Raw genomic sequence first — 25,873 nt, 5'->3', positions numbered from 1 at the left:
TTCACTTATAATGTACAATTAACTCAAATACTAAATATGAGACTAAAAAATATAATAAGTGTTTGGGTCTAAAAAAGACGGGGGCAGGGGGCTGGCCCCGTGGCTGAGTGGTTAAGTTCGCGCGCTCCACTGCGGGCGGCCCAGTGTTTCGTTGGTTCGAATCCTGGGCGCGGACATGGCACTGCTCATCAAACCACGCTGAGGCAGCATCCCACATGCCACAACTAGAAGGACCCACAACGAAGTATATACAACTATGTACCGGGGGGCTTTGGGGAGAAAAAGGAAAAAAATAAAATCTTTAAAAAAAAAAAAGACTTGGGCAGATCATAATATGAGGGAAAAAGAAAGCAAGTCTAATTGACCACACACACGTGGTTTGCTCTTGGTTTAGATGTGGGAGGGTGAAGTCTGTGCAACATGCACAGCTCAGTCTTCATTCCCTTCCCTTGAGGGGTTGGCACCCCTCCATACCATTAGGCACAGATATCCTGCAGAGAATTCGACCAGTCTATTACAACCTGTGTAGTGTGACTATAGTATACGGCAATTATTTCATATAGGGATATCAGAAATGTGTCTCTGAGAAAGATGGAAGTGGGTGAGCTACGTAGATATCTAGTGGAAGGACTCGTCAGGTAGAGACTGGGAGGAAAAAACGCCCAAGAGTGGGAAGAGCTTGGTATGTTTGGGGAACAGCAAGGAGGCCTCTGTGGCTGAAGCATGGTGAGGAAGGGAGCATGGTAAGAAATGAGTTCAGAGAGAGAGCAGAGGTCAGGACACGAGGCACCTTACAGACTGTGGTGGGCACTTTGCTTTTTACTCTGAGATGAGAAGCCATTGGAGGATTCTGAATAGAGCAGTTTCACGAATTGACTTCTGTTTGAAAATAATTTCTCTGGCTGCTATTTGGAGAACAGACCAAGAGAGCAAGGACTGAAGGAGGGGACCAATTAGAAAACTACTGGCAGTAATTCAGGCAGGAGAGGATGGTGATGGAGACCAGAGAGGTAGCCATTGAAAGAATGTGAGGCAATAGGATTCCTGATATTTTTAATGTACTCACAGCATTTGCTGATGGACTGGAGTAGGGCAGGATTCAAGAATCATGCCCTAGTTTTGGCCTGAGTACTGAGAAGCATGAAGCTGCCATTTGCTAAGATGGAGAAGACTAGGGGAGGGGCAGGTTTGGAGGGATAAAATCAAAAGTTCAGTTCAGGGCTTGTTAAATTGAAGATTCCTATTGTTCATCTAAGTGATGAGCAGTTGGTGTTGTGAGTCCAGAGTTCAGGGGCGAGGGGGATGTCATAGATGACACTTTAAGCCATGGGACTGAATGAGGGAGCTTAATGAGAGAAGAGGTCCAAGGTCTGAGCCCCAGAACACACCAGCATTTCCGAGGAATAGCCATGATAGCATCTCACCGGTGTGCTGTAAGGGTTTGATGAGATAATACATCTATGGCACTTTGAATAATACTGGGAACCTTCCTCAACAATCAACAACCACACCTCTTATACCTGCTAGCCCCTACGTCCACCAGAGCCCGCAGCCCAGGTCCCAGGGACCAGGGCCTGGTGGGATTTTTCTTCCCATGGTTCAGTAGGGAGAGGGGTGGGAAATCTTGTTCTCCCCATGAAGGCTACAGAGGAAAGAGCTGTCTTGCTTGTATTCCAACCTGGAATTCTGAACATTTTCCCACAGCAATATAAATAGTTTCTAAGGTCTCTCAAACCAGAAATCCAGTATTTTATTTCAAGTACATCACGCATCAAACAGCCTTTGGGGCTAGCCTGGGGACCTGGTCATAGTTTATCATGTTCCTCTGAGAAAATACATTCCAAATTCCAAATAACTGAATAGAAACCTACATTTTAAAGGCGGCAGATGCCTCCTTACATAAAAGCACACAAATAAATCCTAAAGACGGATGTATGGGGACTTCCTTTAACAGCAACATTCTGTGACATCTAGCTATATTTTAGGTACCCAACCAAGATTAACAAAAGTCCAGTGATAGTCCCTTTGTAGCTCCTGTGTTAGTTTAATCCTTGTCATATCTCTCTGTGACCCTTGCCACCTCACTCCCCAGTGCTCAGGAAGGCAACAAACAGGCACTGAAACATTTAACTCAGATAAATTTCCCGTCTCTGTATTTCTCCATCATAGGTCTTATCCTGCTGTACTGTAATTGCTTAATTGTCTTCTTCCCAATTAACTCTGCAAACGCTGGCTCGTGTCTATCTTGTTCACAAGGTATCTCTAGAGCTAGCATAGGATCTGGTACCTAGTAGAGAATCACTAGAATTTCTCAAATGAATGAAGAAATCAAAACCCGGCCTTGGCTCTAGCCCACTCCAAGACACTTACGTCTCCCTGAAAGAGGAATGAACCCAGTGGATTGCCGCAAATGAGTTAAGCCGATCTATCTGGGAAGGAGGGGAGAGGAGCACTCCACTCTTCTGAGGTAATAGGATACGGGGATTTGCACCCAGAGCAGAGCTGCTGAAGGTGGCTTTGGAAGCCCAGAGAGAAGGAAAGCCTTCGTAGGACTAGCCTCAGGGCCGCCTAAGAGTGCCATGATTAAGCTTCAAATCTCCAGTTTTCCAGATGATCACACTTTTTTGCTTAAATGACCGTGTGATTTCCCATGGCTCCACAGCCCTGAACTCTTAGGAGTCTGTCTTAGGAGAGTTTGATTAGTTACATGCATGCATGCTTGTCTGTTTCTATTAATCATGTCTAAATGTACATATACATTTATCTGTTCTCCTGTTAATTTGCCAACAACTAAAGCATACTGATGCTTTCTTCTCCTTTCTTTTGTTATATCAATGTCTTATAGCACCCTGTTTGATTCTTTGTGATGATCAATGATGACCATACTCTACGTCTTCTCAGTGGCAAGGATTACATTACACACACACAAACACACACAGACACACACACACACAGACCCCTAACTCAATACCCAATACACAACAGGCTCTCAATAAATGTCTAGTGAACTGAATTTTAACTGGCTGCCTGGGCTGTTTTTTCCTTGTCTTTATTCTTTTTAATAGTAAGCTACAATTTGTAAATCACCAATAAAATGTCAGAATTCTAATGGATTAACTCTTCCTCATCATCACCAGGAACTAAATGCTAGTAACAGAATATAAAAACACACCAACGGCAGTGCTAGAACAGGATATGCTCAGCCAGTTTATGGCATCAGCTGTATTTTCACAGATGAAACCCCACGTTGTTTTCTAAAACTAACTTGGGATTTTTTTAACAGGATAATTGTCAGATCAATCACTGAAATATTTTTATAGTGGATAATGAAAGACTGGTGGTTACCATTCAGGTCTGAATAATTTATTTAAAATATCCATGGGGATTAAACTATGTTCTTCTGTAATTTCATTCTTTAAGGGCACTCTTTACATAACTCCTCATGAAAAGAATGAGGATGCATTTATGAAACAGATATAATACTGTAACCCTTAAGTATGACATATAAACCTGCATGGCCCTCTTTGAAAATTATGTGTTGAGGATCTGCTGTGTGCAAACTACCCGTGATGCCTCTTGATGACTCAGAGTTGGACAGATAGACCCACTCCTGAGCGGGCGGTGGAGGAGGGACCACAGGCCTGTGGTGGAGGGAGCAGCGAGGCGGGCTTCAGGAGAGGGGAACAGGCAGCGCTCTGGGGGTTCAAGGAGGAAGGGGTCCAGCTGGAGGGGGAATCAGGAAATGATTCAGGAGCAGGCAGCATTGGAGAAGAGATGGTGAGGAAGCAGGGGACATTCAGAGAAAGGGCAGAGGGGTGGGGGTTGGGGGAGAACATTCCAGGCTGAGGGAAAATCTTGAGCAAATGCATGGATGAGGGAGGGCTCAGGGAATATTTAGAAAACTACTGGAGTCCCGTGGGACACATGGGAGAGAGGGAGGGTGAGGCCATCTAGTCACGCACCTTTCAGAGACGTAAAATCTGCCTCTCGCTGATTGCTGAAGGCCAGGGGTGAGGAATGTTGCTGAAGCAGCAGAGCGATATCACCGGAGGTTAATCTAAACAAGATTCCCAGGCAGCTCAGCTGAAAGTGAGAGGGTTACAGGGCAGGAAGACCACCTAAACAGCCATCGGCAAGGTGAGGCAAGAAGTAAAGTGCTGCGGACTCAATCGTGCCCCTGCCAAGTTCATACATTAAAGCCCTAAGGTCCAATTTGACTGTGTTTGGAAATGGGGCCTTTAGGGAGTAATTAACATTACAGGACGTCTTAATGGTGGAGCCCTAATCCAAGAGGATTATTGGCCTTAAGGGAAGAGGAAAATCTCTCTCTCCCTCTCTCCCTGACTCTTTCTCTCTCCCTCTCTCTCCTTCTTTCTCTCTCCCTCTCCCTTTCTCTCAGCTCTCTCTCCCTCTCTGTCCCTCTCCCCCCCCCCCCCGCCGCTGTCTTCCTCCCCCTTTCTCTCTCCGTGCAGGCACAAAGAAGAGGTTATGTGAGGACACAGTGAGAAGATAGCTGTCTACAAGCCAGGAAGAGAGTCCTCACCACGAACCGAATCAGCCATCACCCTGATCTTGGCCTTCACAGCCTCCAGAACGATGAGAAATAAATGTCTGTTATCTAAGCCACTGAGTCTATGGCATCTTGTTATGGCGCCCTGAGCTGACTAACACAGTAAGTGATGGTAGGTTTGAAGACGGAGAAAGGGGTGGGGATGGATAAGGAGGAGAATCAAGAGAAAAACCTCCTCACAGAAGCAAAGGGAGTGGGTTTCAGGCAAGGAAGAATGACCGGTAGCATTCGTGCTGTGTAAAAGCTGTGGAAGCTGAAGATTAAGGAATCACTTGGGTTTCCAGATTGGGGTTCTACGACCTTCATAAGAGCAGTTACAAAAAGGAGGAGTGAAAGTCAAATCGAACAGGATTAAGGAATGAGTAGCTGGGGAAGGAACACAGGCAGCCGAGGTGCAGACTTTTCTGTCAAGAAGCACTATTTCAAAGCCCCAGTGCAGCCTTAGGAGCAAATTGAGGCTTATTTTTCTCCAACTGATTATATCTGTCTTACTGTTTTAATACTCACTTTTTTTTTTTTTTTTGGTAAAGTAGGGAGTTCTTTTAGGCACTGCTGAGGATTTCCAAAGATTTGTTGAAGTGTTCTGTGACGTTCAATTTCTGACAAATATGTGAAAATGATTCTCCTGTTTTTCCACATAAGAATCTCCTAGAAGCTTTGGAAATGTTTCCTTTTGTTCCAGGTAAATATCCAAAGACCCTTTACTTCATTGAAATTGATGTTAAAGCAATTTTCAGAAAGTCCTCAGAAAGCCCTGACAAGCTTCGGTGTCATGAGGAGTTGAGTAACCTCAAAACCTGCCTGGGAATACGGTGTTGCTCTTGATTTTAGCATTTTCCCCCTTGCACCTGGCATCATTAACTCCCAAGCAGTTTAGCTCTAAATATCTCTTTTCTCTCTGCTGCAATCCGTGTTCCAACAGGGAGAGGCCCCACTTGACCATGGAACGAACACAGCTTGGGCCCACACTTCCTCCTAGCACCTGGCGCACATCCCAGAAGAGGGCAAAAACTACCTGTCCATACCTGGTCACCTGGAAATCAGGTGGGAGGTGAGGCCATTCTGCTCAGGACGGTGTGACTATTAGTTAAGGAGAGGAGAAAGCCAGTAAGAGCCGCATGTTACCTTCCACCACTTCTACAGAAGTCAAGACTAAGCAAGGACAGGATGGCACATAGCATCTCTTTGCCATTTTAAAAAAATACTCATTTGAGCTTGCTACTGTGATTTAAAAGTCATGGTCTGCCCAGGCCGACTAATTCCTTGACAGTAAAGATCAGCGGCTTATTTTTCACTGCAGGCAGGCAGTGAATTACTAAGTCCATTGGGGCTGGGTGAGGGTGCTTTTCTCTGAAAGGAGATGAGAGCAGGTCGCCGGGAGACGAGCTGCAGCCCCACGGACTTCTCCAGTGTCCATCCACTTGAGGATGGTTTTTAAGGCTTCATTTCTCTTCAAACAGGCAGAGCAAACAGAATTCAGACATTCTTTAGTTATTTCAACTTCAAACTTATTTTGCTATAATCACCTCTCTCCCTCCCCTCTGGTTGGTTTCTGTAATTACATGAAAACAGAGTGGCTGAAATGCTATATCCTCCAGCGTCTGATGATGACCCGTGTTTCTGCTGGTGTGCAGAGCAGAACGGCTACTTGATTCTATGAGCTAATACTGAAATCAAGAGTTATGTTACTCATTCAACAAACAATTACTGAGGGTCTGCCACGTGCTTGATGAACAGAACAAAGCAAAATGAACAAGGAAAATCTCTTCCATCATAGCTTTCAGAGTCAAATGGGGTTGTCATGAATCACCAAAATGTGTCTTCTTTCTCTTTGATTTTTTCAGTGATCACCTAACAAGTATTCTCATGAACTCCTTTTTAAAATTTGAAACCAAAAAGGAAACATGAAGATGGGCGAAGTGACACCATTAAAGAATGGAGAGCAGGTTGCAGGAAAGCCCTGGTGAGCGATGCTGAGTATGGTAACACCTTTCATCTACCATCATCCAAGCTATCATACCATCTGACCTCCACACAACCTTATGAGATCACAGAGCAGTTGTTATAACTCCCATTTTACAGAGTAGAAAACTGAGGCTCAGAGAGGATAAATGACTTGCCCAGGGTCTCACAGCTAGAATCCCAGACTCAGGACTAGAATGAAGATTCCCTGAATCTTAATCTATCATTCTTTTCATCTCATCAGGCCAAAATAATGAGAAAAAAAATAATTTTTTTGTTCATTGGCATGCATGAAATAAAACAAATCATCCATAAAGATTATGAAACAATATTTTGATGATTAGGTAGAAAACAACGCAGTGAATATCAGTACTAACATAATGAGAATGCTATCAACAGTCATCTCATCAACCCAAAAATTCCAATGATACTTCACGAGGGCTTCTTATACACAAGGCGCTTAGGCATGGTGGACGCAAGAGTGACTCTCCACACATGGTACTGGCCCTCACAGATTGTAGGACTCCCAGAGGTGGATGGTCCTTTTGCTCAAGCCCTTACTTTGCCCAGGTTATGCACTCAATACTTCTGTGTGGAGTGAGTGACTACTGCAGGCCTTTGGGCCACCCAAGGCGTGAACGTATTAAAGAGGAAGAAGGCGAAAGAAGCCCTTGGCTACAGTAAGTGCTCAGTAGCATCTTTAGTTTCATGGAATCCTCCCCTTCTCCCTCTCCAACTCTGGACTTCATGATACAAGCACCCTATGGCTTCCTAATAGCTTATTTACTAGACATAAAAAGTCAAAATTGGGAAATCTGGGGCAAAAAGGTCTGAACACTTGTTGGTCCCTTTTAGGATAAAATTACTGGTGAGCTCTTTAAGGATCAATTCATAAAAACGATAAAATTGAGTCCATCACATTTTTATGTAATATATATAAAAGCTAGCATCAAACAGTGTTCGAGCCACAGACACTGGAGCATTACTGGCTTCGAAGCCTAGCTGTGTCATTTATCAACTGTATGACCTTGGGCAAGTTATTTAACCTCTCTGTGCCTCAGTTTCTTCATCTCTCAAATGTGGATGAAGATACTGTGATGATCAAATGTCATGTTATGGGTAAAAGTCTTAACACCTGGCACATAATAAGAGCTAGATAAGTGCTACCTATTAATGCAAAGACTATCTACTGAAAAGAGATTTGCCAGATAAGACACTCAGAACCATGAAAAAGCATAAAAATAAGGTAAAGCTAATGATTCCTATAAAATCAGTGCTATCCTTTTCTCCCCACGGTCAGTTAAGATTTGGCTGGGATTTAGGTCCATCCATCTTGCCATCCTTCAGATGGAAGCACCCTTGCAGAAGGTAATACAGTTAAAAATAACCTTGGAGAAAGGCATGGCCAAAGCTCCTCCCATAGAATGGCTAACTCTAAACAGATGGAAGTGTTTGATGAGCTTTTGGTTCAAGCTCTTCTAATGATGTCCTGAAAAACTATTGAATACATCTATTATTAGAGATGACAAAAGTAAAAATTTCCAGAACCCTTGCCTAAGAATAACCCTGCATTTTAAGATGAACATTAAAAAATAATAATAATAACCAGGGGTCACTCTCATTAATGAAACACAAGCTCTAAGGATGTTATACTAATCTATTGCAAAGACTAGAATATACAAAGGATGAAAGAGCTGGCAGGAACTTTGGTGAGCATTTTGCCCAACCTCTTAATGACGTAAACTAGGAAATTGAAATCAAAGTGGTTAAGGGAAGGCCCAGTCTTCATGGGGAGATCACAGCCAGCCCAGCCCCTCTGATTCCCCACTCTGCACCCTGCGGGTTGTCAGCGAATAATGATGATGGTTACGATAACAATAACAACAAACACTTCCTGAGCATTTTGATGTTTTAGACACTTTTCTACACATTTTATTAAGATAGAGAAACCTTATTAAAATTTTAAATAAGAGGAGAACAGTGAAATGTACCCAGAAAAAAAATGCCCTCTATTTTAAAGGTTACCCAACGTTGGCTCTGCTCTAATGCCAGCCTTTACTTCCCGGCTTTCTAGACCTCAGCACATAGCTGCACTGCATGCCCACATACTACAAAATCATCCTTTCCTCTCTGCATCAGAACTCACTGTCCTCTGTTCCAATGCTCCAAAATCTTACTAGGAATTTGTCAGAAGCAACGCTAAAGAGCTAAGGATAAATACACCGTCACATATTACCTCCTCTCTGAGTGTCTGCATTTAACAGGGTTTTCCTTTTCTTTACCCAAAGAGTAACTAATGTAGTCATTTTGGATGGACTCAGAGACCTTTCAAATCAGAAGCCTTTTAAATCCCAATCCATTATCATTATCTTCTCTGCTTAAGTGGGGCTGGTACTACTTCCTAGCCCTCAGCCACAAATCTTTATGGCGATGATGAGAAAATGATTATAAATCATGGATGATATGCATACACATTGTCAGTTATCAGAATCAGGACAAAATGACAAAGACTCCAAAGGCACCTTGATTGACAGGACCGGCCAGAGGAGAACCACAGCAATAGAGAGTTTCACCCAAGGTCAGACCTTAACCTTCCCAGATACCATGTACAGGGTGAGGAAATGTCAGTGCCTTATCCCTAAAGGAAGACTGAGGCAGGCCAGATCCCTGGTGGACAGAGGAACATTTTTTGGAGGAAAGTTTTCATTAATATGCAGAGGAATTCAGTTTGCTCAGATTTGAAAAATGTACAGAGCACTTTTTTTAGCAGAAAAAAAATTATACGGTCTCCCTCCCAATTTTGACTTAAACGGTTTTTACTGTAATGATACTTAAACATGTGAAAACATAAAACTAAGTTCTTACAGTTTCAACTCCTTTAAAACCATCAAACTCCAACTAAATGTTCTAAAAAAATACAAATGAAATTTAAAAACCAATCCAATTCAGGTGTTTTGGAGGTCAGAATGCTCCTACTACGTACCTTATAGTAAGACCCTCCTCCAAAATTTCTTCATTAATAGCAAAATTGAACATTCCTGGACCAGTGTTCCACACCATCACATGGCCTTCACTTTAGGCAAATTACATAGTAAGTCCACCAGTTCATTCCTTAAGCCCACCACAACTAAAATAGTACTGGTACCAATTTGATGGTAAATAAAAAACACAAATTCAGGCACCAAAACCACATGGCAGTATTAGTCATTATAGGGTGGAAATCTGGGTGATCCAGAATATGCTAATATTATCATTGAAATAAAAAACCTACAAAATTTAAATGTCGCCATATAAAAGTCCTATGCCCCTCTCCCACCAACGCCTCTGCACATCCCACTCTGACAAAGAGCAGTGAGCTGTGGAGGCAACAAGCCCACTGGTGAGTCCTGGCGCCACTAATTATTAGCTTGGGTCTTAGGTAAGACCTTAGGCAAGTTACTCAACTTCCCTGAGCCTCAGTCTCCTCATCTAAATCAAACAGGGAGAAAAATAGAACCTACCAGGCTTATGAGAGGACTACGTGTGACAACACGTGGAAGGGGCTGAGCCCAATGCCTGGTGCTTAATAGGTGCTCAATAAATAGCCAAAATTATTCCTTTTCAGTTGCTTTACATCTAAGTGCTACAAAAGAGGGAAAAATGCATTGCCTTACCGAAACAGAAGCTCTTAAAATAATTTGAGTTTGAGAAAGAAGCCTTTACTAGGTCTACCTGCGGCAAGTTCACACACCGCTGCCAATCATATTTGCGCTTTGGTATATAACAGAGATGTGGCACCAGATCGCATTCTGAGAAGAAGAGGCCTTTGGACACACAAAGTGGAAGCAGAAAAACTTATCTTGTGGAGTTCCTTATTTTTATAGTCAGCACTTGGGTGAGGAGAACAAAGGCCTTGAAGACATTTGAAGGTGTTGAAATCTTCTGTCTCGTGCTTCTGAGTTACTTAGAATAGATATAATGATCAGTTCCTTTTCCCACTGACTGAGCGCCCACCATACGTAAACCACTGTGTAGCAGGAGTCACAATGACGAATGAGTAGACACCATCTTCACCCTCAGGCACAAGTCAGAAGCTGAAAGTCTACTGGACTCTAATTTCACTAAAGACAGGGACTATGTCCTATTGGCTTATAGCCCAGTGGTTAGCACAACACCTGGGGCATAGGAGGGGTAAATAAATGAATGAATGAAAGAACGAATGATCATATGAGTGAATGAGATAGAGAGATTAGCCCATGTAAGTGCCATAAATAGAGGTTCAAAAAAAAAAAAAAAGAGGGGCCGGCCCGGTGGCTGGGTGGTTAAGTTTGTGCGCTCCACTTTGGTGGCCCAGGGTTCACCAGTTCAGATCCTGGGCATGTATCTACGCACCACTCATCAAGCCATGCTGTGGCGGCATCCCGTATAGAAGACTAGAATGGCCTACAACTCGGATAGACAACTATGTACTGGGGTTTTGGGGAGAAAAAAAAAAAGAGGAAGATTGGCAACAGATGTTAACTCAGGGCCATTCTTCTTCACCAAAAAAAAAGCATACCTTAAAAAAACAAAAGTTTAGCCACGGGAAATGACTCTAGAAACAGGGAAATATATTTTTTAAAAAAGAGAGAGAGTGATGGCTCTTTTGAGGACTCAGGGATTGAGGAAATCTGGAAAAGATGGAACTTGAAGGAAGACCAGAATTTTAAGAAGCAGAGGTGGGATAATGTCCAATTATTATTTTATACAGTTGCAATGACCTCTAAATTAGTTCTTATTAGTAAAAGAGTTCTCATTCTAATTATTATTATGTCTAGCACTTCCATAACATTTCAGATCTGTAAATTGTATGCAACTGCTTCTTAGTTTGTTATTTATTGTAAGGACTTTTGATTTATTTATAAACAACTTGGTGGTTCATTATTTATTAGAATAGGAAGCTGAAGAAATAATATCTGGTCTCTAGCAGCCATATCTCAATTATTACTATTGGTCTCCTGGGGTTCTCTAATAAGTAGCTATAAAAAAGTCAATTTGCAATTAGGAAGAGAAATGTGTATATTTGGCAGCATTTTCCTTGACATGATTGACAATAAACAAGACTGACAGAAACTGTACCATGTAAGAAGAATGACCTCATCATGGTATTAGCATATTGTCTTAAAAATAAACCATTACCAATCCTAGATAAGAAAAGAGCTATAGGAATTACTTGGTTTAAACAATGATTAGCATGCTATAAAGGCTGTATACAAATATGGCAGGAGTAGAAACCCAAAAGCAAGAACAGACATAATTTTATTGATACTTTGGAAAATCACTAAAAGGACTGGCCTGATTAGAAAAGACATAATTAAAACTGAATAAAAAACATGTGGCAAAGACAACTATGATCTGAGACAATCTCTCACCAAGCTAGATAATGAACCATTTCTACTAGATGTTCTTAAATCTAGATGACCTCAAATAACTACTAGGTTCTTTTTTCTTTAATATTTAAAAAATTATCCTTTAGCTAAGTGTTTATATCCTACCATCTGAACATCACTCCTTTTTATGGCAAGAGGAAAAATATCTATACCTTTACCTGTTTTTTTCCCAGTCTTTTAGAAGGAAGAAGTACTATTTTAGCTTTTCAAAGCTCTAGAATCATTGAGATGAGGGTGTCTGAGAAGAAGAATGGGGACAGATTCTAAAGGCAAAGTCCCCGAACACAGTCAGAGGGAGGAGTCTGCGATGATCTAGAAGGACTCCTCTGGAAATGAAATAATTCAAAGAGAGCTCGTGGTCGATGGGGGCCGAGGCAGAAAGGGTGCTGTCGTGACCAGCTGGGAAATCCAACACCTCAGGCTCTCAGATATAATGGAACCAGCCCCCGAACACCAGTTAGGTAAATGTCTCTAATCTTTATTATACTTTGGATCTTCTTTCCTACAATAAATGCCCTTGAAATTTATACTGTCATCAAAATACCTAGGATTGGCTTTCACGAATACCCATTGGGTACTTCTAATCTTGTTCAGGTAAAATAACCTTCTCATAGTATCACACCTTGGCCTGAATTGTAAGACAATAGCAGGTATGGTTGTGAGGACATGGTAATGGGTGAGCTAAGAGGAAGAGGTTAACTTAAAGGTGAGAAGAAACACTGGAAACACAGAGCAGGCTTGGTCCTTCTCACCCAAGACAAAAGCCTTTGTGATAAGTATAGTTATATTTAAACGTGAGATTCTAAATGCAGTTTTAAAGAATCAAACCAGAAGCGTCATGAAGAGCCACTACATTTGGAGACCCTGAAAGCCATTTCATGAATAATACAGGGTCACTTCCTACAGCACTTGCCCTTGTGGCCTCCTGGGGGCTGTTCAGGTCAAGAAAAAGAAGCAGGAAGGAGCAGAGCACCACATAGCAAAACCACCCATCTGGGGTTTCACACAGGGCCACTGTGGCCTGTCCCATGTCCTATGTAAGCTGGGAACGATTTCACTAGTGCATAATTGAGCCTATTTAGACCCATCCTAAATTTCTTAATGTCCTCAGTTGCCAGTTTAGTGGCCTGAGCTGTTTTCACACAGCCTGAAGGAAGTGGTTGTTAGCTTGAGCCAAAGTAATTTGGATGTAGGGGAGCCGAAGGGAGCTGTTCAGGTTGACCATTTATTTCACCTCCACCTGGAGGCAACCTTGCCAATCGGTCTGCACACGTGTGGGGGCTGTGAAAATTTTCTTGACCTTCCAGAAGGACACTGGACCTCCCAGTGTGGTTGCAAACCAGAATAAGAAGGAGCTCCCCTCTCCCCATCCACGACATCTCAGGAGGCCAAAACCAAACCAAGGTCCAGGTTGTGAGACAAGAATCCCCACGGAGTCCCTGTGAGCTGTGGCGCTTAGACACAAGGTCAGACGGTTCGCCCGAAAAATCTCACGGAGCAACTATTTCAATTCAGAGCTTCACCTAAATGTCATCTTGTCAAATTTTGAAGTTTAATGCTAAACAACAGCTGTGTGTGGAACAGAAATCACCAAGAGACAGAAAAATAAGAAAATAAAGGATACCAAATAAACACATTGATGATACGTCAGTTGCTGAATATCTTCCCTGACCAAAATTTAACCTTTTTATAAAAAGTTGTTTTGTACATGATAAAAGATCAAACAAATATCATTAATGCCCACAGCAGGAAAAAATTAACATATTCATGAATTAGTACTTTGCTTTCCCTTGTCAAGGCTGAGACCGCTCTTGAGCGAATTTTATATTTTAAACTACCACTAATTTATCTGGATTTACCATCCTCTATCTCAAAATTCATATGATGATACCCGTAATCAAATAAATAATTTCTTTCTGGATAAATTATTAAACCTCAAAAGAAAAGTATAAATTGGACTTTGACTTATCCTGGCCAGAGCCCATTCCTGGGCTTTTATCTTTAATACCTACACAAGTCAAAATAAAAAATAAATCATATTAAATTAGCCTGTCTTTCAGACAATTTTTTGGGGAAAAATAATACAAACTGGCTTTTACATCAATAGATTGATCAATATAATCAACATAGTTGATGGGAGCCTAATAGTGAATGCAGATACTTTTTTTGAAAGATGAATTTGATTAGTGATCAAATTAAAATTCTAGGATAATGATCATTTAAATGATTTTTAAGAAGATTCCAACTGATTATCCTAGTAATTTATTCAAAATGGTTTACTTTGCATTGTATCTCATTTTGTGGAAGGTGAAAGAAGACATGTCTATCTCAGCTTGCACGAAAGGCCCCTGCCAACAGTGGAAGGGGAATCAGTCAAAATCAGCTAAAGCAACAATAGAATTTATGCAAATAAGCATGCAGACTTGCTGCTAATTTTTTTCAGGATTTGAAAGGCAAACTGAACCAGCTCTCGCTTAAGCAGAGGTTGCTCCATTCCCTTTGGTTTAAGTCTGCTTTAGGAGCTCAACGGGCTGCAATGACAGCTGTCAGTGGTCAGGCCCCACACAGCATCCATATGCCCCGGCCGATGCTAAGAGAACCCCCAGGAGACAAGCTAACCCACTCAAGTCAACTCTCCTACAAACACTCACGCATGTTAAATCCACCAGACCCCACCCACTCATCCTCAGTGCCCACAAAGAAAGGCCAACCTCCTTGAAGCAAGTGTTAAGCAGGAACATTCTAGAGTGGGGGTTCTCTCTGGAAAGCACTAATACCAGCCACCCCTTATCTTCACCAAAAAGAGTGCTTACAAGCAGGGTGGAGGTGAGACCTGCATTCTCATGCATCACTTGCGGGAATGTTAAGTAGGATAACCTCCTGGAAAAACAACAAAAAGCAACGTCAAAATATAGAGAACGCCTTCAGAAGGTGCATCTATTTGAGCCAATAATTGCACTTCTACCCATCTATCCGAAGAAAATGATCCAAATATAGAAAAAAATTATGATCAGAGATGTTCATCAAAGTATTATGTATAAGATTTTGATAATTGGGAGCCATTTAAATGTCCAACAATAGGGGAGAAGGTAAATGAATTTGGTAAAGTCATATATGAGAATGCTGTGCGGCTACTGAAAACAAGTTCATAGAGATTGTTGACTTGACATGAAAAGTTATTTAAACGTTTGGTGAAGTGCACAGGATGCAAAACTCTCTACAAAGTATGATCCCAATTCTACAAAAATATGCATAGAAGAAAGAATGGAAATGCATCAAAATGTTAATAGTAATCATCATTTGCTTGTGGTCACACATGGGATTTTAATTCTCTCTTTTTATACTATTCTTTTTTGTCCAGAAATTTTATAGAAAGCACATATGTCCAAGAAAAAGAAACCATTAAAAAAAATCAGGCGCCAGCCCAGTGGCACAGCGGTTAAGTTTGCACGTTCCGCTTCTCAGCGGCCCAGGGTTTGCTGATTTGGATCCCAGTGCGGACATGGCACCGCTTGGCAAAAGCCACGCTGTGGTAGGCGTCCCATGTATAAAGCAGAGGAAGATGGGCACGGATGTTAGCTCAGGGCCAGTCTTCCTCAGCAAAAAGAGGAGGATTGGCAGTAGTTAGCTCAGGGCTAATCTTCCTAAAAAAAAAAAATCAGGGCAGGGGGTTCCCAGTTTTCCTGATGAGTGGACAAACCTCAGCAGACACTGGGAAATATTTCTAGCCTTCTTGAGCAGATTCCATGTCCCACCTGCCATTCACACTTGATCTAAACCCTGGGGATAACTTCTTGCTCTCCACGTCAAGCCTGTGCCTTCATTGACCTTGGCTTTGACTTCCAGCCTTTTCTGTTTATACAGAAACACCCCTCTGGGCGTTTGCAGTTACCTCTTCTCTTTAAACCACGCTTTCCACTCCCTTCACCAGCAGGATCCAGTTCCCTGCCATGCAGCTTCCTCCTGGCCCAGCCTGGTTGAGTCTTGGTACTGACAAGTAAGTTACCCTTGAAAGAAACAGCCTTCATAAAACTAACTACCAAAAAAGCAGGGCAAGGAAATACAGTTTTTTTAATGAACTCTATAAAAGCATTTTATATACAGTGGACGGCCTGCCCCTTACAAACCTGGTGCTATATCAGGGCCAACTATAACTGATCTCTCGGGAGGTCCCTGCTGTGCCAATCATCCTTAACATCTGTGCAGCACATTCCATCTTTCAGTGCACATTCACAGACTCATAGCATTTCAGCCTCATGACTCTGTAAGGTGGGGAGATCAAGCATTGTTTTCCTAATTGTACAGAGCAGAAAATGGCAACTCAGAGACCCGGCCCTGCGTGGCTTATTCCCCCAATCCTCAGGGCTTGGTCGTCTGTAAATAGTGATGATAATACCCATGTGGTGGAGTTGTTGTAAGGATTAGATGAGATAACGTATGCAGTGTGCTGAGCACAGCGTCTGGAACAGGGGCAGCATTCAACAAATGCCAGCTCCTATGACTGTTAGGTCACCGGGAAGCTCAAGGTTACATAGCTGGGAAGTGACAGCGCCAGGCTGGGAATCCAGGCCTTTTCATGCCAAGTCCAAGCTTTTTATTCTTTATTCCCAACACCGTAAGATGAGTATTAAGGCTTGGCCCGTGCCCTCAAAGAACCCATAATATTTTGTAGTAGACACATCTCAACCACATGAAACAATAAAGCATTTATTCTCACCAACAGCTAAGGCAACAGTGATAAAAACCAGGATATAGCTCTCAAATTATACAATTTTTCTGTCCAACGGCCACCGTTAACAACATCCTCTTATGCATACATTCCAAGCTTAGGAACCCCATCTTTCAGCCCTGTTTCAAAGTGAGTTGAGTATAGGAAAATCAGATATGAAAATAAGTCCCTTTTCATCCTGACTGTAGAAAATATTTTCTGTGGGCATTCTGAACTGCAGGAAGTTTGAGCTATTTTTGGAAACTTTTCTTTAACTTCTAGAAAGTACCATTCACAATCACACACTTTTTTGTTTTTAAGAAGCTTAAAAACAGCTTCAGTTGAGTTTAAGGCTGCTTCCGTTTTTAAAAAAATCTTCCACTTAATTAATCGATTTAACCTACAACATACGACACCTGGCAGTTGGTAACACAAGAAGAAAGACACAAGGACAGTGCACATTTTATAGGCATAGGTAGAAAGTTCTTTAGGAAGACAGAAGCACAGAGTGCCCACAGACACACACAGAGTAGGGAGTCATTCCATCTTTTGTATATTCAATGGCATAATAATGCAATCCAGGATCACCAAGCCTAGCCAACATTATTTCTTTACAGCAATCTTGGCCTATTTATAAGCTGACAAAACACAAGTTTAAAACCTTGTGCTGTGGAATATTGGAGCTTCTTTATATTTGAGGGTAATTTATTAATGAATACTTGAGATTCACATTTTGAAAAGTGTTTAAGGTGCTGTGTGTTTTCATATTCCCAATATATACTACTTTCTAAGATAGATAGATAAATGACGCTTACTGAGGGGTTGCCTTAGCAAAACTACAAAGTAAAAGTTCTTCTTCAGAATTACTCTACCTCCCTTTCCTGCACATCTGTTACCCTGGGGGCGAGGGCTGAGGACCCCACTTACTGAGCATCTTCAATGAGGCAGACGTGTGGAGTGCCTGCTTTACATTATCTGTTTCACTCCATGCAACAACCTTACAACGCATGGATTAATTACCCCAATTATTCAGAGATGAGGAAACTAAGTCTCATAGATTTAAGAGACAGGTCTAAAATAAACTGATCAGTGACTATGGAGATTCCTCCACTTCAGTGCTCTTCCAGGTTTCCCCTCCCTGAATTGGGCTCCCCCAACATCAGGCAGCCCCCTCAGCATCCGCCCTATCGACTAGTTCACATCAAGCTGTCAAGGACAGGCCACCATTGGAGTTAATCCTCTTAGAAGTATGCCTATTCTAAAAGTGACCAGCAGGCATGATTTTAACCCAAACCAACAGCTCTAGTAGCGAAATTTAAGACAGGATAGCAGGACTTCAGAATGCCAAGACTCTTTAGAGATTATCTAGTCAACCTCTTCTCCTCCCATTAATATACAGATTTGAAATAATGAAAGCCTAAGAAAGGATGTGACTTTGCAGAGGTCACACAACAAATCAGGTACAGAGCCCAGAGGACAGCCAGGACTCCTGACTCAATCCTGTCCTCCTTCATGGCATCAGCCACAAATATTCAAACACAGGGTAAAAAACACATTCCAGGCTAACGAGGAATTATTTCAAGGTCATTAATTCACACTGGCGATTCAGAGTGCTGGTCAGATTGACTGAGCTTGAACTCAGGGCACACCTCCTACTAACTGGGCGGCCTAGATAAGATTCCCTCGCTTGGCCTTGGGTTTCTTGTCAATGTTATGAGAATGACAATGGCTTCTCCCTCCTAAGGGTACCATGAGGATCGAATGTGATAATCCATTTAGAGCTGTAACTTCTTTGTGCTCCGCACATAGTAAGCACTGAATAAATGTTAGATACTATTATCATTAAAATTATTTTTACTATTACTACTACTCCTAATTCAGATCTTTGACAGTTAATACTTTTGCTTTGGGAGAAGAAGGGAGAAACAACTTCCTATTGTGAAATTCTCTGCCTCTTCTCCAAAGGCAGCCCTAGACAGTCTCAGCAATGAAGGTAAGATGAGTAGACATTGGCACCAGAAATTATCAGTGCCTACTGAGCATTTTCATTTGACGTTCTAAGTCAAAATTCCCCATCTTTCTCAAACCTACTCTTTCGCATTTACTTCCTTTCCCACCCCGCTGTTTTATAGAGATATAACTAACATATAACACTGGATTCGTTTCAGGTGTACAACATAACGATTTGGTATATGTATATACTGTGAAATGATTACCACAGTATGTTTTGTTAACATCAATCACCTCACATAGTTACAAATTTTTTTCTTGTGATGAGAACTTTTAAGATCTACTCTCTTAGCAACTTTCAAATATACAACACGGTATTATTAACTATAGTCACCATGCCTTACATTACACCCCCAGAGCTTATTTATAACTGAAAATTTGTACCTTTTGACCACTTTCATTCATTTTGCCCACCCCGATCTCCCACCTCTGACAATCGCCAATCTATTTTCTGTATCTATGAGTTTCAGTATTTTTAGATTCCACATCTAAGTGAGATCATACGGTATTTATTTTCCCTTTTGTTGACAAACCAAAAAAAATCATTGCCAATGCCAAGACCAATATCAAAAAGCTTACCCCCTATGTTTTCTTCTAGGAATTTTATGGTTTCAGGTCTTAGATTCAAGTCTTTACTCTATCCTGAGTTGATTTTTGTGTATGGTATATGATCGTGGCCCAGTTTCATTCTTTTGCATACAGCTGTCCAGGTTTCCCTGCACCATTTATTGAAGAGACTATCCTTTCCCCACTGTATATTCTTGGCTCCCTCGTCATAAATTATTTGATAATATATGCATGAGCTTATTTCTGTGCTCTCTAGTCTGTTCCATTGATCTATGTGTCTGCTTTTATGCCAATGCCATCCTGTTTTGATCACTATAGCTTTGTAATACAGTTTGAAATCAGGAAATGTGATGCTTCTGGCTTTGTTGTTCTTTCTCGAGCTTGCTTTGGCTATTCAAAGTCTTTTGTGGTTCCACACAAATTTTAGAATTGCTATTTCTGTGAAAAACGCCTTTGGAATTTTGATAGAGAATGCACTAAATCTGCAGATTGCTTTGGGTAGTATGGACATTTTAATGATATTAATTCTTTCAATTCATGAACAAAGAATATCTTTCCATTTACGTCTTCTTCAATTTCTTTTATCAATGTTTTATGGTTTTCAGTACACACATCTTTCACCTCCAAAGTTAAATTTATTCCTACACATTTTATTCTTTATGATGCAATTACAAACAGGAGTGTTTCTTTAATTGCTCTTTCTGATAGTTCATTATTAGTGTATAGAAATGCAACTGATGTTTGTATATTGATTTCGTATCCTGCATCTTTACTGGATTCATTTATTAGTTCTAACAGTCTTTAGGGTTTTCTAATATAATATCACGTAATCTGCAAAAAGAGATGGTTTTACTCTTCCTTTCTGATTCGGATGCTTTTTTCCCCCTTGCCTAACTGCTCTGGCTAGGACTTCTAGTACCACATTGCATAAAGGTGGCAAGTGTGGGCATCCTTGCTTTGTTCCTGATCTTAGAGCAAAAGCTTTCAGTTAAAATCCCCCATCTTTCTCAAACCTACTCTTCCTTATTTACTTCCTAACTCAGATAAAATGCTGACCACCTACCTAGACATCTAATCCTCTTCCACCTCACTACGCACTTCATGACCCAGTACAACTGGTTCTCCCTCTGAAATGGCTCTCTGTAGCTCTCTCTTTTCTTTCCTCATTCTACCTGGTTCAGGAGCAATTAATTTCATTTATGTTTTTGCCTGGACCACTCCAGTGGTCTAAAATCTGAGCTCCTTCCTCTTTGCAACCCCACCCACTCACCACCTCTGAAGTCACTTTTGCAAAATACACATTCGATCAAATCACTTCTCCCTTAAAGGCTGTACGGTTTCTCCTCCTCAATAGGGCATATTCACAACCCAGGCTCACTGAATCCCCCTCCTAAACTCTCCTGCCATCCTCCCACTTCAGAACACCTAGATGCTCTTTGAACATGACGTTTCCTTCAATGAGGAACGCCTAGCCCCTTCTGCAGAGAAGTCCTACCGCCTAGTAGGATCCGGTCCAAATGTGAGCTTCTCTGAAAGCTCTTCCAGCTTCTCTCTACCCTTTCTTCCCGGGCTCCCACTGCCTTCTTCCTTTTTCCATTAAACATTCACCACGCTGATCATTATCACTTATTTTCTTATCCTTCTTTTCTGCTAGATTGACTTCTGAAAGGCATCAGCCTCATTCTTTTTGCCTCTGGCACAAGAACCACACGACACACAGTAGATGCTTAACAAATAACTGCTGATTAAACTGAATGAATGGTACAGAAAGTAAGAGCGATGGGAAAAGGAGACCTGACGGACTACCAAAGTTGGTCTCATTAAAGCTAGTTTCTGCAAAATATATAATTAGCTGCAAAGGATTATGCAAGTGTTTTTTAAAAGAGCGCGATGCCTGCTTACCAATGACAAAGCTCTCAAGTTCCCACTTCTGCCTGTTCAATGTTCATCACTGGAGAGAGAGCCACACCCTCCCAGATTGACCCGGGTTCTGCAGGACCTACACTCACAAGGCATTCTGAAAGCTCTTGGAATCCTGTAGGTTTCATTGAGGATACTTCTCCATCACAAAATTCTATAGACTGGACTCGGCTAGTAGGCGCTCAATAAATGCTGATTCGATTTGCAGTGGATTTGCAAGCAAAGTGCAACTCACATTTTAGACTAATTCCACTCAATGACTGATCATACTTAAGATAATAGCTCCAAGGCTGAAGAAAATCAATGAGTAGACTGAAAGCAGCCAAATAGTCACTCCCCTGCCTTGTTCCACAGTCAGTGCTGACCTGCTTCTTGATCCTTTCCAGCGTCTGGGCTTTTCCAATTTCTCTGTGCCCCTAGAACGGAGGGGGCCAGTAAGCAAGCCTTGAGCTGTGCCTGTGATACATGTGTCCTGCGTTTTGAAGTTGATGTAATACGTGTGAAACTTGAGCTGCCTTAGTAAAAATGTCCTACTTTTCCTACAGAAGCCCCTCTGTATGATAGGTTAAGTGGAATTCTGGCTAAAGGAGGGAGAAGTGTGGGCTGGAATCCTCTAGCATCCTTTCATCTCCAGTTGTGTGACTGTATGTTAAAGGGAGCCCAGAAACTTCTGTTTTTACTAAAACGATATTAAAAAAAAAAAAAATGCTTTGGCAGCAGACTCATTAGATGTCCGCTGAACACTTCTATCCCGATGTAGCAAATACAAAAGATTCAAAGCACGCAGTCTGCCATAATTCATTTTGGAAGAAAAAGACAGCAGTGCCTTGGAGAATAAATCATTAACTAAAAGTCAAACCGAGATACCCTGGAAACCAGTGAGACCAGGAGGCAGCCGAGGGATCAGGCGGCTGGGATTTGCCTGTTCCCTCTGGTGACTTCTAGAGCGAAGCATCCCACAGGCAGGACGAACTCGGCACACTGCGCTCCCTTCTATTTCACTTTTCAAACTTGAAGTTATTTTTAGATGACCCAAGCCTGTTAATCCCAGGCAGGACAATTCCCAGCCCGCCGCGCTTCAGAGCACCTCCCCTCTCCCCAGCACTTTCCTTTAAGCACTAGGAAAGGAGTCTCTCCGTTTTCTCCTTTGCTCTCTGCGTCCAGTCCACCTCCCCTAACCCACTCTCCAAACCTCAGTCCCGCGGACCACGGGCGTCTTTCTCACTCCTCCACTTATGCACCTGCTGCTGCTACTGGGAAGGCGAACCCTGGGGTCACTAGGAATGGGGAAGGGGCTCCTGGAGATCCGCGCCTTCTAGAAGGGGGTCAAGGGAGACCTCTGTCCCCACGGGGGCTTCGGGGGCTGACCACTGGATCAGGAGACCACCTCCCACCCGCCGCAGCCCCCTGCCCACTCCCTAACGCGGCCGCGCTTGCCCGCCCCTGCCGCGGTCCCCCGGCACGATCGGGGCGCCACGCGCAGCCCTGGCAGGACCAGGACGGGGTGCCGGGACGAGCGGGCCGGCGCGGTTACATAACCGACCTGCTGGGCGTCCGCGATGCGCCGGCAGAGGCAGAGGCAGAGGCGGCGGCTCGGGCGCTCCGCGGGGCCGGCGACTGCGGCCGCGGCGCTGCCTGCGCACCTGCCGGCCCGTGCGAGCGCGCGTGGGGCGGGCGCCGTGCCCGCGGGCCTGGGGGTGCGGCCGTGCGCGGGCGCCCCGCCTCCCGCTCCCCGGCTCGGCTGTCCGCGGGTCTCTGCCTCCGGCCCGCTCCTCCCCGCCACCTCCGCCGCCGTCACCCGGGACAAAGCGGCTCCGGGGAGGGGCCGAGCCGGCGTCTCTCGCAGGAGCCAGCGGAGATGGGCGCGCCCCCAGCTTCGACTCATCGGGCCAACCTCCAATCAGACCCCAGGAAACCGACAGCCCCTGCCTGGCCTGCTCTCATCTCCTCCCCCCTGACCCCGCGCCCTTCCCGGTCCCCCACCCACCCTACTTCCTGGGCTCCCACCCTGCCCTCAGCCCCACACGTCCTCCTCTCCCCTCGGGGTGCCCAGGAGGGGGTGAAGGGCCCCTGGGGACCCAGCGCCGGAGCCTGTCCGCAGGAGTCCCGGCCTCAGCGGGGAGGCGCTTCCTAGGGTTACAGCCGGGGTGGGGGCCTCCCTGGAGATCAGGGTGGGGAGGGGCTGATTCTGAAGCTAAGGGTGACTGGGCGGCGACAGCCAAGAAACTGGCGGAGAAGCAAACTGTGGGTAGGGAGTACTGGAAGAGAGACTCTTCTTACTCGATGACTGACCCCTCCCCACGCTGGCTAACTGAGGAAAGGTCGGGAAGCCCCTAGAAGGTCTCGGGGGGCGTTTGCGCTGGGTGGGCGCCGGCGCCCTCGGGCTGGAGCCCTGCGCCCGGCCCCGCCCACGTGGCTGAAGGTGCCCTGCGCCGGCTTCACAGCTTTGCCAGGATTCGCAACCACCAGACCTGGGGACAGAAGAGCCTCAAGGGCTCCTATTGTGTGAGGGCTTGTGACACAAGGAATGGGAGACTGGTATCGTACAGTAAAGGGCTGAATGTGAAACAGAATCTGGGGTAGATCTGTTGTTGCTCAACAAACTTCACACTCGGAGAAGTCTCTGCTATACAAAATGAAGCAATTCAGAGCAGGCAGGAAGCCTGTGGCTTGGGGGTGGCACCAATAGGGACAGACAAGACTGAATCTCCTGGCAAGAGAATGTCAATAATGTAAAAGATCATGATGGGAAAAGTGGGAGAAATTGAAGGAAGAAGGGTGTGAGGGAGGGAGGGAACAACAAATTTAAATCAGTTTTGTGTTCTGTCATCTTTCTAATTTTACATAAATAGACCTTTTTCTTTTTATGCCTTTCTGTTTCCTGATAACTATATTAAAATTGCATTGAAGCCATCTATAAGTTTCACAATTATTCTTCGCTCACCCAGACACCACATTGTTTTTTCCAAGGTTGACATAGAATCATATCCTTTTTTTTTTTTTTTAAGCAAAAAAGGTAGACTTTGGCTGTTCTCTCTGATTAATCTGCATTGATATAAAGAGACACAAATTCAGAGTTGAAAATGACCTTAGATTCCTACTTTTCCAAACTTCAGCTGGATGCATAAATCCATTAATGTTCGTTGATTTAGATGCACTACTTTTTTGGATGGACTTGTCTGAAAGAGCATCCTTATATTGAGCCCAAATTTGCCCTCCTAGAATTTTCTCTCATTGGTTCGAGTTCACTTTTTGAAGCCACGCAGACAGAATCCAATTCCTTTTCCAATTGACTGTTTTTCGACTGTATGGGAAGATAACCATCGGGTCTCACTCTCTCCAAGGCCCGCTTCCCAGTAAAACATCTTCAAACCTTTAAACAAAATCTCACTCGCAGCAGTTCCTAGAATCTTCACCCACCTGAAGACTGTCATCTTAAGAGGATCTCTTTTGCAAATATCTGTTTACAAATAAAACTTTCTGGTTATAGAAGTAATATATTCATTCTAGAAATTAGTTGGAAAAACACAAGATTTAATGTGAGAGTTAAATGCAGTAATATACGTAAAGCCCTTAGCACAAGGCCTGGCACACGGTAACACTCAATGTATGTTGGCTGTTACTGAAAATGAACATGGCCATCTTCCAACCACTCAGATACAGGTATTCTTATTTTTTTCATAGAACTTATTTTTTGGAGTTTTAAGTTCACAGCAGAATTCAATAGAAGGTACAGAGATTTCCCATATACTCATTGCCCAAACACTTGCATAGCCTCCCCCATTATCAACACCCCTCACCAGAGTGGTACATTTGTTACAATCAGTGATGTTACAGTGACACATCATTATCAACCAGCATCCATAGTTTACATTAGGGTTCACTCTTGGCGTTGTACATTCTTTGAGTTTTGACAAGTGTATAATGACATGTATCCACTGTTACAGTATCATACAGAATAGTTTTATTGCCCTAAAATTCCTCTGTGCTCCTCCTATTCATCCTTCTCTGCCCACTAACTCCTGGCAATCACTGATGTTAAAAACCACCGACAGTTAAAAAAAACTGTCTCAATAGTTTTGCTTTTTCCAGAGTGTCATACAGTAGGAATCATACAATATATAGCCTTTTCAGATTGCTTCTTTCACTGAGTAATATGCGTTTAAGACTCCTCCATGTTTTCATGACTTGGTTACTCATCTCTTTTAAGTGGTGAGTAATATTCCATTGTCTGGAGTACCACAGTTTATCCATTCACCTACCGAAGAGTGTCTTGGTTGCTTTCAAGTATTGGCAGTTTTGAATAAAGCTGCCGCACATATTTGTGTGCAGGCTTTGTGTGGACATCAGTTTTCAACTCCTTTGGGTAAATACTATGGAGTATGATTACTGAATCGTATAGTAAGAATTTGTTTTGTAAGGAGCTGCCAAACTGTCTTCCAGAGTGGCTGTACCATTTTGCATTCCCACCAGCAGTGATTGAGTTTTCTCGTTGCTCCACACCCGTGCCAGCATTTGGCGTTGTCAGTGTTTTGGAATTTCGCCATTCTAGTAGGTGTGTAGTGGAATCTCATTGTTTTAATTTGCATTTCCTTAATGATATAAGATGTTGAGCATTTTTTCATATGCTTATTTGTCACTATGTACCTTCTTTGGTGAGGTGTCTATTCTGATCTTTCACTCATTTTTTGAGTTATTCATTTTCTTATTGTTGTTCTTATTGTTATT

General features: G+C 43.0%; 1 protein-coding gene across 1 annotated transcript in view; it reads right to left on the bottom strand.

Moving 5' to 3' along the window:
* Positions 1-22,928, bottom strand: part of RCAN2 (regulator of calcineurin 2) — a 251,266-nt gene extending 228,338 nt beyond the window's left edge. Inside the window, exon 1 of the mRNA XM_046640911.1 lies at positions 22,689-22,928. The gene's annotated coding sequence lies outside the window, so the exon portion shown is untranslated. The remainder of the gene's footprint in view (positions 1-22,688) is intronic.
* Between the last annotated feature and the right edge of the window lie 2,945 nt (positions 22,929-25,873).

Source organism: Equus quagga, chromosome 15, assembly GCF_021613505.1.
Source record: "Equus quagga isolate Etosha38 chromosome 15, UCLA_HA_Equagga_1.0, whole genome shotgun sequence".
In the NCBI taxonomy this organism is placed as follows: Eukaryota; Metazoa; Chordata; class Mammalia; order Perissodactyla; family Equidae; genus Equus; species Equus quagga.
This window is presented reverse-complemented; position numbering and strand designations above follow the sequence as displayed.